Genomic DNA, 14,922 nt, shown 5'->3' with positions numbered 1-14,922 from the left:
GATCTCTAGAAGAAGAAAACCACTCCCAAAACTTCAAAAACTTCTCTTGAACAACTTTATTGAAAGAAAAACAATTACCTCTACTATGTACAAACAATGACCCCAAGCCATCAAACTTTCTCACAACCTTTACCTCTATCAAAAATATGATTCTCATTCCTTTCATTATGAGGTAAGTTGGAAATACTCTTTCTATCAATCTCACCAATTAGATTAGCATCATGAAATGATTCTCTTGGCAAAATGAAATATAAACATGGAGTTTCGCAGTGTATATAAAAACTTGATTCGCTTTCTTCAACAACTTGCTCATCATGAAAGTTCTGATCAGCATGCTCAAACATATTAGACTAAAACTGAAAATCCTCTTCATTCAATGACTCATGCATGCTATCAATCTCGAATATGAAGGCTTCATACTCAAATTGGGGGAAATGATCACACAAACCTTCAAATTCTATATCCTTGTGTATAACCATATGGCACTAAAATGAACACTCTAACTTGTACTCACACATGTCATCAATATCATAATCTAAAACTAATCCATAATCTTCAAATGGTTCTTCACAATCAGCAACCAGATTAGTCTTCACATTAGAAAGTTCATCATAAAACTCATTGCAAGGTGCATACTAATTTTCATTGACAACCTCATCAAACACCTTATTTCAAATCTCATGAGATGCAATCTCATCAACAATTTTACCAGCATGATCAAAAGAAGAATCATTTGACCTCTTACAATAGTAGGATAATGTATCATGATTAAGATTATTCTCAACTAAATTTGAAACTTCAATGTCTTCTTCAAACAATGGGTTCATAAGTCCATGTAATGATCCTTGTTGAACATCTTGACAAAACATAAGCTGATCATCATCAGAATCTTCATCATAAAAAGTGTTAGTGTAGACTTTAAAATCACTTCTTACACCATTATCAAGAACACTTTCATCATGTGAAGATGAAGAATCAGAATCATCATTCAAAGACACATCACTAACTCCATCAATGAAGCATGCAGAATATCAATCAAAATTACTTTCATTGTCTCCTTTAAGATGATTTAAATGCCTTGCAAACCTATCATTATTTATCTTACCAATAGGTGTTGATGCATTGATCTTAGGATCACTCATGTACTATTGATTATCATTGAATGCACCCTTATGACATTTATCCACACAACTAGTCATTCCATCCTTATAAATTATTCTTTTATCTTCATATTGTGTAGACAAATTTTCTTCATAAGCTTCAAGCTCAAGCCAACTTACATAACTTTGAACTAGAAATTCACTTTCAGATTTAAGAGAAGAACTTATTTCTTTACTCATGTAAGAGTAATCACTTATTTCATTACTTTCTTCCTCCCAATTTGCATCTAATTCACATGAAGATGCACATATGCTAACATTGTCCTCTCCTTGACTCGAGTAACAACTCTCATCATTAGCTTCATATGAAGCCTCTTGATTATACATCAAATCAGCAACTTCAACTTCATCATCTAACACATCAATTCTAGCTTCTTTGTCCTAATACTAAGATTTATATCTTTCCTCTTCATGATTGGTTATGTTTTCATCATGAAGAAAATAACCAATAGAAGAAGGACTAGCTGAACTTACATCTTGTGTATGTACTTCATCAAGTGAAGTGACTTTATCATCTGCTGTTGTAATACTAGTCCTCATCTGCACATGTCTTTAACCCTAAATTTTCAACCAAACCATCTACTACAATAGGGGTACCTACTTGCTGATCTTAATTTGAAAATTTTACATGACATTGATTCTTCCTTTGCACCTCATCTTGCTGGCAAACATTTTGAAAGAAGTGACTCTTTCTCAATCCATATTTTATGTTATTTTCCATCTCTATTTCCATCATGAAGGCATGATGCAAAGTATTAGGCTCTTTATCTCTTAATAGGTAACTCATCTTCCTATCAAATGCACCAAGATAAACAACTAGACACACTTAATCATCTAGTCTATAAGTTTTAGGAATGTTGTTAAAAAAATTTGCTAATCTGATATTAAATTTAGGAACTAACTCACTATTCCTGACTTGGATATTCAAAAACTTATCAAAATAATTAGATATGCTTATACTTTCTCCAAAATGCTTCATGAAAGCTGAAATTAATTCATCCCAAGATGAAATTGAACAGGCTGGTAAAAATGAAAAACCAATCCCTAGAATCATCTTCTAAAGTCTGAAAAAACAACTTCATCTAAATGTCTTCATGAGAAATTTCAAAATCACAAACCAAGTCATTAAATAATTGAACATGATGGTTAGTTGACTTCTCATGGTTCCCACCAAACTTAGGCAAATACTTTTTGAGGTTATAAGGCATAGTATTCAAGAAACCATGAATACCATTAAAATTTAATGGCATATACCGCTTGGTAGAAATAGATCTAAAGCTTTTGATAACTGGCTACATACTAGATGAAATGAAACTTGACATTCTTCAGATTTAAAACTCATTCATCATAAAACACTTTTAGTATTTATAACTTGCAGCAGATCTTAAAATCTTTTCTATCAATTTCAACTTCAAACATACTTCAAAATACAAAACACTTTGGCTGAATCTACCTCTCACAAAGTATGTTGAGCTATACTAAACCAATTCTCCTACTTAATGCTATAAACCATTTGACAAAGAAAAATTTGTAAATCTTACTTTCATGTAAATTAAAACACATGAAAGTGGAGAGTACCTTTTGATATAGATGCTTGCAACTACCTCAATGTTGAAAATAACAATAGATTCATAATCTTATCGAGATTTATTGACACTTGCACTACATCCCATTTGATTCTTTAACCCACTATCAAGAACTTGAGATGAATTCTTCAAATCAGCATCCCAACTATCGTTTTCATCATAATACCTTCACATTCATGAAGCACTAGTGCAGAGATATGACTTTGAGTCACCACTGACTTAGTGAGAAAAGATTTACCCAATTTGTAAAACATAACAAGCTAGTTTAGAATTTAGAATAGGTATTTGAAACTTTATTCAACAACATGAGATTTTCACACTCTTGACAAAGTGAAAGAACTTGATAGTGATTTTGAATTCTGATAGCAACATATCTAAATGCCAAATGACTTTGATACTACCAATTATTCAATTCAATCAAACTTTTTCTATAAATGAATAAGAACACTGGGGGACATGAAACTTTAGCAAGGAAAATTAGGAACACCTCTTGCTATAGATTTGTTATATATGATCTATATCATGCTAGAGATTTTGGTTATTTCTAGAAGCCATTTTATTGGCTTCTAATTTAACAAAGTTTAAATAACTAGGTATACAAGGCAAGAATGCATCTATGGGCAGCTATCTCCAACAATGGACACAATTCACCAAGAACTCAGGCCAACTATAAGGCTACACTCCTTCTTCAATTTAGGCTCTGTAAAACCTAGGCAGGTGAACCTCTTTAGATCTAATGATGTGACTAGTGCAATAAGCATAATCGGGATCTAGAATAGTAGATGAAACACCTAAATTCAACAGAAACTAGGAGATAAATTTAGTTCATCAATTCCAACTCTACCTTATCCTCATGGCCTAATTTATCCACCTAAGCCACACATTTTGTACCTTCTTGTGGACTAGTAGTATCTAACCAAAACATTTCTCAATATACCCCTACGTTATCATCTACTATTAGTACCTAGATTCCTACTATTCAAATACAATAGTCTCAAAATATATTCCATAATCAGAAAAATGTAGCAAGCACATCCAATGTTGTTGGTTTTTAGAAGAATCCTATATACATGGAAAAGTATAGAAAAATGTCATTCTTAGGTATTCCTAGTTCCTACACCCAATGTCATTTGATTTATGAGAAAAAGTTATGAATTTTTTTTTGAAATAATGTTGTTACTGGTGAAGAACATCTAAGAATTGAAGTTGGAAATGAGCATGTGGTGATAAAGTTGTTTGTTCATTTATCAACTAAAGATGCAAGGGGTTGGTTTAGGAGATTACCAGATGACAACATTAGTTCATTGACTAACTTAGAGAAACTCTTTAAAGAATAATATGGAGATAATACTAATGTTGGTTTTATGTTGAATGATTTCAATAACATCAAAAATAACCCTAATGAATCTACTATTGACTTTAATGTAAGGTTTCAAAAGGAAATATACAAGTTATTTCAAATTATAAGATTGAATGAAGATGTGTGTCTTTTAACATATTTCAATGCCTTTGATAGTAAAATGGCTTATCAATTGAGAGATAAAGATCACAAAACTTTGAGGGATGCTTACTATTGAAAATAGATTAAGGAAGATTGTTGAAGGAGACTATGGAGAAAAAATTAGTATGATCAGTATGTTTCAATAATTGTTTTGTCACTAATGTCAAACCTACTAATTACTGATAAGATAACTGATTATATGATTTAAATACTATCACTTATTTGATTGATGAAGAGGATTTGAAAAAAAATGTAACAATAGAATCTAGAGGAAAGGTTGACTTATGATATGCAAAGGAGTACAAGAAATAGTGAAGATAGTGATAACATGATGTATTGATAATCTATTGAAGGTTACAAAGGTTGATTACACTACACAAGTATAGAAGAACAAGTTAAAAAAAGTTTTTATACCAAGCTTGACTAAATGGATAGTAGATGCTGAGCAAAGTCAGTGCAAGCCAAGAAGAAAATTAGTTGAAGTTGAGTAAAATTTTATTCTAGTGTATGCCAAGTAAAGTTTAGTTGATCATTAGAAGCAAGTTAATCTTAAGTGGATATATTATTTGAAAGATCATGAATATGATGGATCTTAGCTAAAATGTTTATTTTATTAGATTGTGTGAACCAAGTGGAAAATAAGGTTGATGAGCTGGTGGTACAAAATTCAAGGTAAACCATTTGAGGTGAATTCAAAGAGGATTGAAGGAGGATTTTCTAGAAGAGATATGAAATATGGGGTAGATTAATTGAATCCTACCTAATCTATCCTAACTCTAAATTGGATGATGGAGAATGAATCAAAAAGTATCTTAATTTCCTATTTATAGGAATGGCTGGTTAGAAACAAGGATTCAAGGGTTTATTTTCATCAAGTGATCTAAGAGAAGAGTCTACATTAGTATGTTAAGAAAGAAGGCTTAAGTGTATGAATGCTTGAAGGGTGAACAAGCTATCAAAGATGAAATGTGTGAAGGCCAAGATGAATGGAGAACTAAAATAAATGTTTGTAATCTACAAATGGAGTTGTAAGTTGTTACCAGATCAACCCTTACTCCTACTCTCTAATAATTGTATCAATCTAGGATAAATCCTTTGGATTAAGGTTGACCCAATAGTCATTTGTAAATCCTTTAACTGGGTGACATTCCAAGTGAATGGTCTAAAGCCCTCTAACAAGGCTCACTCCTAATAGGGCGATTGAAATCCTTTAATAGGGTCATATTTAACAGTGTGTATTTTAACCTTTAATAGGGTCAGTCTTTCACAAGGCATCACTTCAGAAGAGTGAAAAGAGTAGCATGTTACTGTTGGTTTTTCTCAAATTGGATTTCCACATAAATCATTGTGTCAAATGTGTTGATGAATCTATTATGTTTTATGTTTACACTTCTGCAAATTGATTTGATAGTAACCTACAAGTTTTAAGTGATTGCATAATATTTTTCATATGTGCATGATGATGAATGTTTTATTGCTTCACTAAGCTATGAAAAGTTTTATTTATACATCTAGACCTTGGATAACTTATTCACTCCCCCTCTCAATTATTATAAAGAATACCAAAAATTGGTATTAGAGCCATCTGCTTAAGAGGACTAGTTTGAAGATACTAGAAGCACAAAGATCAAGATGTTGAAAAGAGATGTATCGAAGCTTAATAGAGATAACTTTTGTGCATGGAAAAGTTTGATGAAGCAACACCTTGGAGGACTTGAAGATCATACACAATCTACCATTACTACTGAGCATATTGATCCTAGTGGAGCCCTAATTGCTGAAGATATGAAAAAGAAGAAAGAACACAATTAGACAATGTTGGAGATTGCCTTTACCCTAAGTTATGTCAAATTTGATGATATCAAATGTCTTGAAAATGTAAAAAAAATGTGGGATGCTCTACATACCATCTATGGAGGAGACACTAATGTTCTAAGAGCCAAAGTTGAATGTCTTAGAGGTAAGTTTGATGATATGAGAATGGAAGAAGGTGAAAATATTGCTCAATATGCTGAAAGGATTAAAGAAGCTGTTAATACAATAATAGAAGCTCCTGGCTCAATAGATGGTGATATTGTACTAAGAAAAGTTTTAAGAACACTACTTCCTATTTATGCTATTAGAATTTCTGTAATTTAAGAACTGAGATGTATACCTGAGAATAATCTATCACTAGAAGCTCTGGTAGGTAGGCTCACTTCCTTTGAGTTATCTAACTTTAATAATTACAAACCTAAAAATATTGAATCTTCTTGCAAAGCTAAGGTGTTGTTAAAGGAATCTAGTGAGAAGAAGAAGAAGAAATAGATAAAGTATGTGTCTAGTGATAGTGATACATATGAGGATGTAGAACAACTTGAAGCACTACTAGTAAGAAGATTCCATAGAGCTAAAGGAAATTTCAAAGGTACATTACCTATTATTTGTTTCAATTGGAATGAGGTTGGTCATATTGCTACTAGATGTCAAGGTAAGAAGAACTATTGAGGTGATGACAAGTACAAAAGTAGAAGAGATGAAGATAGAAAGGACTACAAAGATAAAGGCAAGAAGTCATGGTACATTGCTAAAGAGGAAACAAAAGATGAATCTAATGAACATGATGATCAACTAGTGTATGTTGTAATGAAGGAAAAATCTTATGAAGATGAGGCAAGTGCACTTGTGACTTGTATGAACAAAAATGATAGATGAATTATTTGTTAGAATCTGAAAAGATTAATAACCCAGAAAACTAGTGCAAAGAGTAAATATCTAAACTATGAATGCAAATGATACAAAATCAAAATAGCATCATAGAGTTAGTCTCCAAGAGAGTAATGCAAATGTTGGAAGCAAAATAGAATTAAGAGGATGCAAAAATAAGAGATGCAAATACAAGCCAGGTAGCATGCTTATATAGGCTAGGAAGAGGGAGGAGGTGTCAACACCAACCAATGAGGAGTAACCATCTATCAGACTAAAGATAGCAAAGTATCTTTCCAAGATAGCTAATGGATGCTCACATGTAGGAAGGTGACACCTCACAACCATTCACCTAATAAGACATGCTTTATTAACCTAAGCAAGATTATTAAAAAGTGTAGGAAAAACCTAGCAAAATAGGGAAAATAATAAACTACAATAACACCCCCCCATAAGCGAAGCTTAGGTGGATGTAGAAATGGGTCCCGACAAGTCAAGCCTGATGAGGTACCCATGCACATAAGATTTCTCAAAAGAGAGAGAAAAGAGACCCCCCACAAAAAAATTAGGACTCCAAGTGAGAGGAAGAGGCCCCCCTAAAAGATGAAGCATCCCGCACCCCCAGCAAAGCTTGCAAATGAAGGAACTTGCTCTCAGTGAAGGGTTTAGTGAAGATATCAGCAACTTCATTGGAAATTAGACAATAGCGAAGGTCAATGACATGACCATGGATGAGCTCCCAGATGTAGTGCATGTGGACCTCTATGTGTTTGGTTCATTGATGATGAACTGGATTCCGTGAGATCTGAATGGCACTCTGGTTGTCACAAAATATGACTGATGGTCATCTGATCTGGATACCAAACTTAGTGAGAAGATGTTGAATCCAAATGGCCTCAGTGGCGGCATTTACAGCCCCCCGATACTCAACCTTAGTAGAAGACAAAGCAATGGCAGACTGCTTTTTGCTCGACCAACAAACAAGACCTGACCCAAGTGAGAAGCTATACCTTGAAGTAGACTTGCGATCCTTAGAATCACCTAACCAATCTGAATCTATGTAGCCCACCAAATCAAGCTCAATACCTGTTGTGTAGTGAATCCCACAACTATTAGAACCTTGAATGTAGTGAAGGATCCGGTTGGCTGCTTTCCAGTGTAACTCATGGGGCTCCTGCATGAATTAAGAGACCATGCCTATAGCATAGGAGATGACAGGTCTTGTATGAGTCAGATAAATGAGACTCCCAACAAGTTGGCAGTACAAAGTGCCATCAACAAGTGGAGAAGAACATTGAGCCTCAAGTTTGACTCTAGAAAGGAAGGGAGTCAGAGTAGGTTTACAGTCAGCCATATGAAACCTCGAGAGTAAATCTAGAGAATACTTGGATTGTGTTATGGTGATCCCAGAAGGAGACTGAAGGATCTCAATCCCGAGAAAGTAATGCAACAAGCCCAAGTCAGTCATCAAAAAACTGTCCTGAAGGGCCACTTTGACAGCCTTAATGGTGGGTGAAGAACTTCCTGTGATCAGCAAGTCATCAACATACAAAACCAAAAATAGAAGTGAATCACCTTGTTGCAAAATGTACACATTAGAATCAGAATGGCACCAAGTGAACCCAACTGATAGAAGGAAGGAGTCCATCTTGGCATACCAGGCCCGAGGAGCCTGTTTAAGGCCATAGAGAGACTTTTGAAGATGACACACAAGTGAAGAATCTTGAAGGAAGCCCTATGGCTGCTCCATGTAGATCTCCTCATGAAGGTCACCATAAAGAAAAGCACTCTTCACATCCATCTGATGTACTTCCCAATGATTAGCTGCAGCAATGGCAAGAACAATTCGAATGGAATTCATTCGAGAAACTGGCGCAAAAGTCTCAGAGTAGTCAATCCCAGGAACCTGGGAGAATCCTTTGGCAACCAAGTGAGCCTTGTGTTTGTCAACTGACCCATCTACTACAAATTTTGTCCGATAGATCTACTTACATCTAACAAGTTTTCTTCCTTTAGGAAGAGGGACAAGATCGCAAGTGTGGTTCCTCATCAAGGAACTATACTCTTCCTGCATAGCTGTATCCCACTCAGAAATACCAAAAGCCTCATGAAAGGACTGTGGATCTGAGGCAATAGCAATGAAGACATGTGGAGCATCCTAGAATTGTGAACGAGTTTGCTTGGTGTCTGATGGATCCCCAACCCAATCACCTGCAGACTGCAAGGTCTGTCTAGCCCAAAGTGGGCAAGAAGATGGAGAATCTAGAGGGGAATCATTAACCTCTGAATGATGACTAGGAGAGGAAGGAGGTGAGTTCTCTGAATCACTTTCTGCATCAAAAGTAGAGGTAGAAGATTGTTCAGTTGAGTCTGACTCATCAGAAGATCTATCATGTATTCCAAGTGACTCTAATGTCAAGGTAGAAGGAGTTGGAGAAGTGATAGAAAGTGAGCTTGAAGATCCCTCCTCAAACTGAACACTCCTCTCAATGAATAACTCATGTGTAGTAGGGTGGAGCAACCAATAACCCTTCACACCATTAGGATAACCTACAAATATGCAAGGTCTGCTTTGCGGATCCAAGGCCTTATGTTTCTCTGTAGGAATGTGGGCCCATGCAGGGGAGCCAAAAACTCGAAAGTGCTTAACTGATGGTTTTTGACTGCTCCAAGCTTCAAAAGGAGTAACTCCCTTCAAGGCTCAGTGAGGAACACGGTTCTGGATATAACAAGCACAGTTAATGGCTTCTGCCCAATACTGTGGTGCAAGAGATCTAGAGTGAATCATACAGTTTTCCATTTCCTTCAAGGATCTATTCTTTCATTCTGCAACACCATTTTGCTGAGGATTGTATGGAAATGAATGCTGTAAATCAATCCCCTCTGAAGTGCAAAATCTTTCAAACCGATGGTTGACATACTCACCACCATTGTCTGTGCACAAAATCTTGATGGCTTTCCTAGATTGCTTTTCTACAAAAATTTTGAAGTCTTGAAAATGATCAAATACCTCTGACTTCTATTTGAAAAAGTACACCCATGTATATCGAGAAAGGTCATCAATGAATGTGAGGACATATCGGGCCCTGTTGAAAGAAGGATGTTGAAATGGACCAGCCGAATCACTGTGAACTAACTCTAGTATCTGTGAAGCTCTCCATGCCTTACTTTTGTCAAACTTTTCCTTAGGATGCTTACCAAGAATGCAACCTTGGCAAACACCTCCTGAGAATTGAACCGAAGGCAATCCTGTGACCATTCTCTACTGGTTGAGTTGATGCAAATAGCGGAAGTTAAGATGGCCAAACCACTCATGCCATAATTTACTCACATCATTAGAGTGAGTGAGCAAAACAGATGAAGGAGGATCAGGAACAAAGTGAGAAAATAGATAGAGCCATGACTGATGATCTGCTCTTCCAATTGCAACTACAAAATCACTATGCAACTCATGTATCTCCACTGAATCAGGAGTGAACTCAACCCACTTGCCTAAACCTATGTGAGTGATTTGGTATATTGATGGGAGATTAGTTGATAATGAGGTTACACAAAGAACATCATGGAATGTGCCATCCCCCATATCAACAGACCCTCTCCCACACACCTCAATAGGAGTATCATCACCCATCAAAATAGAAGGCATAGTACATGGCTCCAAGGATGCAAGTTCTTCCTTAGATGAAGCCATGTGGTGCGAAGCACCCAAATCAAGAACCCAAGTGGATGGTGAGGAAGCAACTACAACAAGAGCTTTGCCCTTTCCTTTCCCCTTGTTGTTTTCTTTTGCCTTGTTAGACTCTTCATTAGAACTTTGTTTGATAGACTCAAGAACACTAATATTATTCTTCTCAAGAATGTATGTCAAGTGATCAATTTGTTTCTTCAAACATTTATGTTCATCATGACCGGATCTTTTACAATAGGCACATTTAACCTTTTCTTTCTTAGGCTTATCGCCCTTAGAGGATGAGGTATCAATAGTTACTTTTGAAGCAATTGGTATCTAATCCTTCTTTTCCTCACTATTATTTTGTTTCTCATCCTTACTATTGTTGTTACTACTTTGTCCTTTTTGTTCTTTTGTGCCTTGGTTGGTTGCTAAGGTATGTGACTTAGAGGACTTAAGAGTGCCCATCTGGATTAGCTTGTCCTGTTCTCGAGTGATATTGACAACAACATCATCTAGAGATGGCATGGTGAATTGAGTACCAAGTGCACCCTTAGTAGCATAGAAGGTAGATACAAACACAGAATATTCTGAACTTAGCTTAGAGAGAATACTGAGAATCAGTTGTTCATCTTTCTTTTCAATTCCACATTGTTTTAACTGCAGCCTTAGTGATTTCAATTTGGTGAAGAAATCTTGGATTGCGTTGAAATTGCCTGGACTCAAACTAATTAATTCATTTTCAAACATATGACCCCTCATTGAATCTTGTGTGCCAAATAATGTTTCTAGCTTCGTCCATACTTCATTTGGTGTATCCAAAGACTCAATGTGAAATAGCAAGTCAGGAGAAACAGAAAAACATAATGTTCCATATGCCTCATCACATTTGTTAAACCACTTAGGCTTGTCTTCATCTTTAGCAGGTTCAGTTTCAAGTCCCATAGTTATCCTATTTAATCCAGCTTTCTTTAAGTGAATTATCATGCATGATTTCCACTCAAAGTAATTGTATGGAGTTAGGATGGACATATTTGTTTGATCCATGATGAAGGAATGCAAAAGAAATTCTAAAAAGAAGAGAACCCAGCCATGACAATGCCCCCCGCCTTTTTACTCAATCAAAGAACCCCCCCCCCCTCAAAGAAATATGATTTGGCACTTTATTTTAGTGCATTTACAACTACCACTAGAAAGAGATACTTAGTGGTCTTGATTTCAATGCATTACAAACCCTCATGAATAGCATATGCTAAAAGTGAAACTTGGGCACAATAATCAAGGAAACAAATAGCACCACTGCGATCTACTCAAAAAATCATGCACTTTCAAAAAAAGAATTGCCTCAATACAAGGTCATATGAGAAAGTTATGATCCTCCGAAGTTTCCAAAACGAGAACTGTGCACAGTCACGGCTGAGAATCTGCAATTTCTGAATAATTCATGCATGAAAATCAAAAGATAACTCCAATAGTGGATACAGCACAAAAAAATAGCCAAGTTCATAACAAGAATCATCAAAATTGGAGTTCGTATGAGTAAGAACGAGACATTTGAAAATTGCATGCAAATATGCAGCTGCCAACGGAGAGGGGTATGGCTGTAGCTTTGCATGCTCGATTCTGAAAAATATACAGCTTGCATGCAAAATCTAAAAGATACCTAGATGGTTTTTCAGGGCTGCAAACAAAACCCAGAAAGCATTTTTCTTGCTGATAAATAGAAGATATTGCTGTAGTGTAAATCAGATGCCTTTAACAGTAAAAAATGGCTCCAAAAATCAAAAAATGACCCCAGCAACCAAAATATGACATGCAAATGCTAGATCAGCTTCTTAAGTCCATCAATGGCATGCTGGAACTTGCAAAACTGATTGAAAACTCCAAATATGCAAGTTGGTTGTCAGATTTGAGATTGAAACCCCAGAGAAAATCTATTTTTGTCAAAACTTTTTTGATTCTTAGGATCATCCAAAGATGCAAGAGAAGAGCATACTTCATTTTTCAAAAAACTACAATAAAGTTTATTTGCCCCCCCCCCCCCCCCCCGAATCTCTCAAATAAGGAAACTAAAATCTACTCTTGCACATAGAAAAGCTCTGATACCATGTTAGAATCTGAAAAGATTAATAACCTAGAAAACTAGTGAAAAGAGTAAATATCTAAACTATGAATGGAAATGATACAAAATAAAAATAGCATCATAGAGTTAGTCTCCAAGAGAGTAATGCAAATGCTGGAAGCAAAATAGCATTAAGAGGATGCAAAAACAAGAGATGCAAATACAAGCTAGGTAGCATGCTTATATAGGCTAGGAAGAGGGAGGAGGTGTCAACACCAACCAATGAGGAGCAACCATTTATCGGACTAAAGATAGCAAAGTATCTTCCCAAGATAGCTAATGGATGCTCACATGTAGGAAGGTGACACCTCACAACCATTCACCTAATAAGACATGCTTTATTAACCTAAGCGAGATTATTAAAAAGTGTAAGAAAAACCTAGCAAAATAGGAAAAATAAAAAACTACACTAACATTATTAGTAGTGGGTGTTTACATAATATGACTAGAAACAGAAGTAAGTTCATTACCTTGAATTGTTATGATGGAAATAGTATAAGATTCGGTAATGATGCACCATGTTTGATAAAAGGAAAAGGTTCTATCAAACTCACAGATGATATTTTATTGATAATGCTTACTATGTTCAAGGACTTAACTATAATCTCTTGAGTGTGTCACAACTAAATAATTCAAGATTTAAGGTTGAGTTTGAAAAAAAGATTGCTAAGGTATATGTTATTAATGGAAAAAATATTAGAAAGGGTGATCAGTCTAGGAGTAATCTATTCTATCCTAACATAGAGGATGCTACTTTTCTAGTTGTAAAATTTGATGATGTGTGGCCATGGCACAAAATATTATGTCATGTTAATTTTGATAACTTGGTTAGTATTAGTAACATGAAGAAAGTTAGAGGTTTGCCTAAGTTGAAGGAACCTAATAATATAATGTACAAATAATGTGAATTAGGAAAAATGACAAAGTTAAGTTTTAAAAGTAAAAATCATGCCTCTAAAGGAATTCTAGAGATTGTTCATACTAACTTGTATAGACCAATTGAAGTGTAATTCTACAAAGGAGATAAGTACATTATGTTATTTGTTTATCATTATTCTAGAATGATGACAACTATTTTTTTGAAATAGAAATCTGATGCTTTCCAAATGTTTAAGTGGTACTTAACAAGAGTTGAGAAGGAAATAGGTAAAAGTCTAAAATCTTTGACATCTGACAGAGGAGGAGAATTTAAATCAAATGAGTTTGAGATGTTCTATAATAATAGAGGAATCAAAAGATAGACATCTACTCCTAGAACCCCTCCACAAAATGGAATATTTAAAAGAAGGAACATGTCTATAATGGACTATGCTAGTACACTTATGATGGAGAGAAATGTTGCTTTGAAATACTAGAGAGAAGTTGTAAGTACAACTATCTATGCCTTGAACCATTTAAAGGTCATGAAAGGTACTAATTCAACACCTTTTGAACTATAGTATGGATACTCACCCAATGTAAAATATTTTAAAGTATTTGGAAGCAAATGTTACATTCTTAAAGACTTTAGGAATGGTAAACTACATGTAAAAAGTGAAGAAGGTATATTCTTAGGACATTCCACAAAATGTAAAGCTTATTTAAGTGTTTAATTACTAACACTAACAAAGTTGTGGAAAATGAAAATGTAAATTTTGATGAATATACAAAAGTATATGAGGGTAAATATTTGAAAGAACTAGAAGGATACAAATCATTTTTATACTTTTATGAAGGAATGCCAAGTGAAGAAGATGTTGCAAATCAAGCTACAAACCAACAATGAGTTTTAGTAACTATCGAGTCACATAATATGAATGTCAAATTTAATTTAGAAACCAAGCTACACTCAGATGCCAAGCTAGAGAATGAAGTTGAAGGACATTCTAATTATAAGATTAGTGTACATGAAAGAGATGCAAAGCTACCTGAAAAAGATGTACATAGTGACTCTGAAGCTGAAAGACTAAGTGAATAAACTAGAGCTAAACCAAGATTTTTCAAATATGTCAAAAGACATCATCCTACTACTTAAATCATTGGAGAAAAATATGCTAGACCAATAACAAAGAAAAAAATGAGAAATGATACATGTTTACTAAGTATGAAAGAACCTAAATCAATGAGAGATGCCTTAGAAGATGTGGACTAGAGTAAAACCATGGAAGAAGAGATTGAACAAATTGAGAAAAACAAGACATGGACTCTAGTTCCTAGAC

The sequence above is a fragment of the Cupressus sempervirens genome, chromosome 2 (assembly GCF_028749045.1).
Source record: "Cupressus sempervirens isolate cs-2001-9-10 chromosome 2, ASM2874904v1, whole genome shotgun sequence".
NCBI lineage: Eukaryota > Viridiplantae > Streptophyta > Pinopsida > Cupressales > Cupressaceae > Cupressus > Cupressus sempervirens.
The sequence above is the reverse complement of the archived record's forward strand: the minus strand, read 5'-3'. Positions refer to the sequence as shown.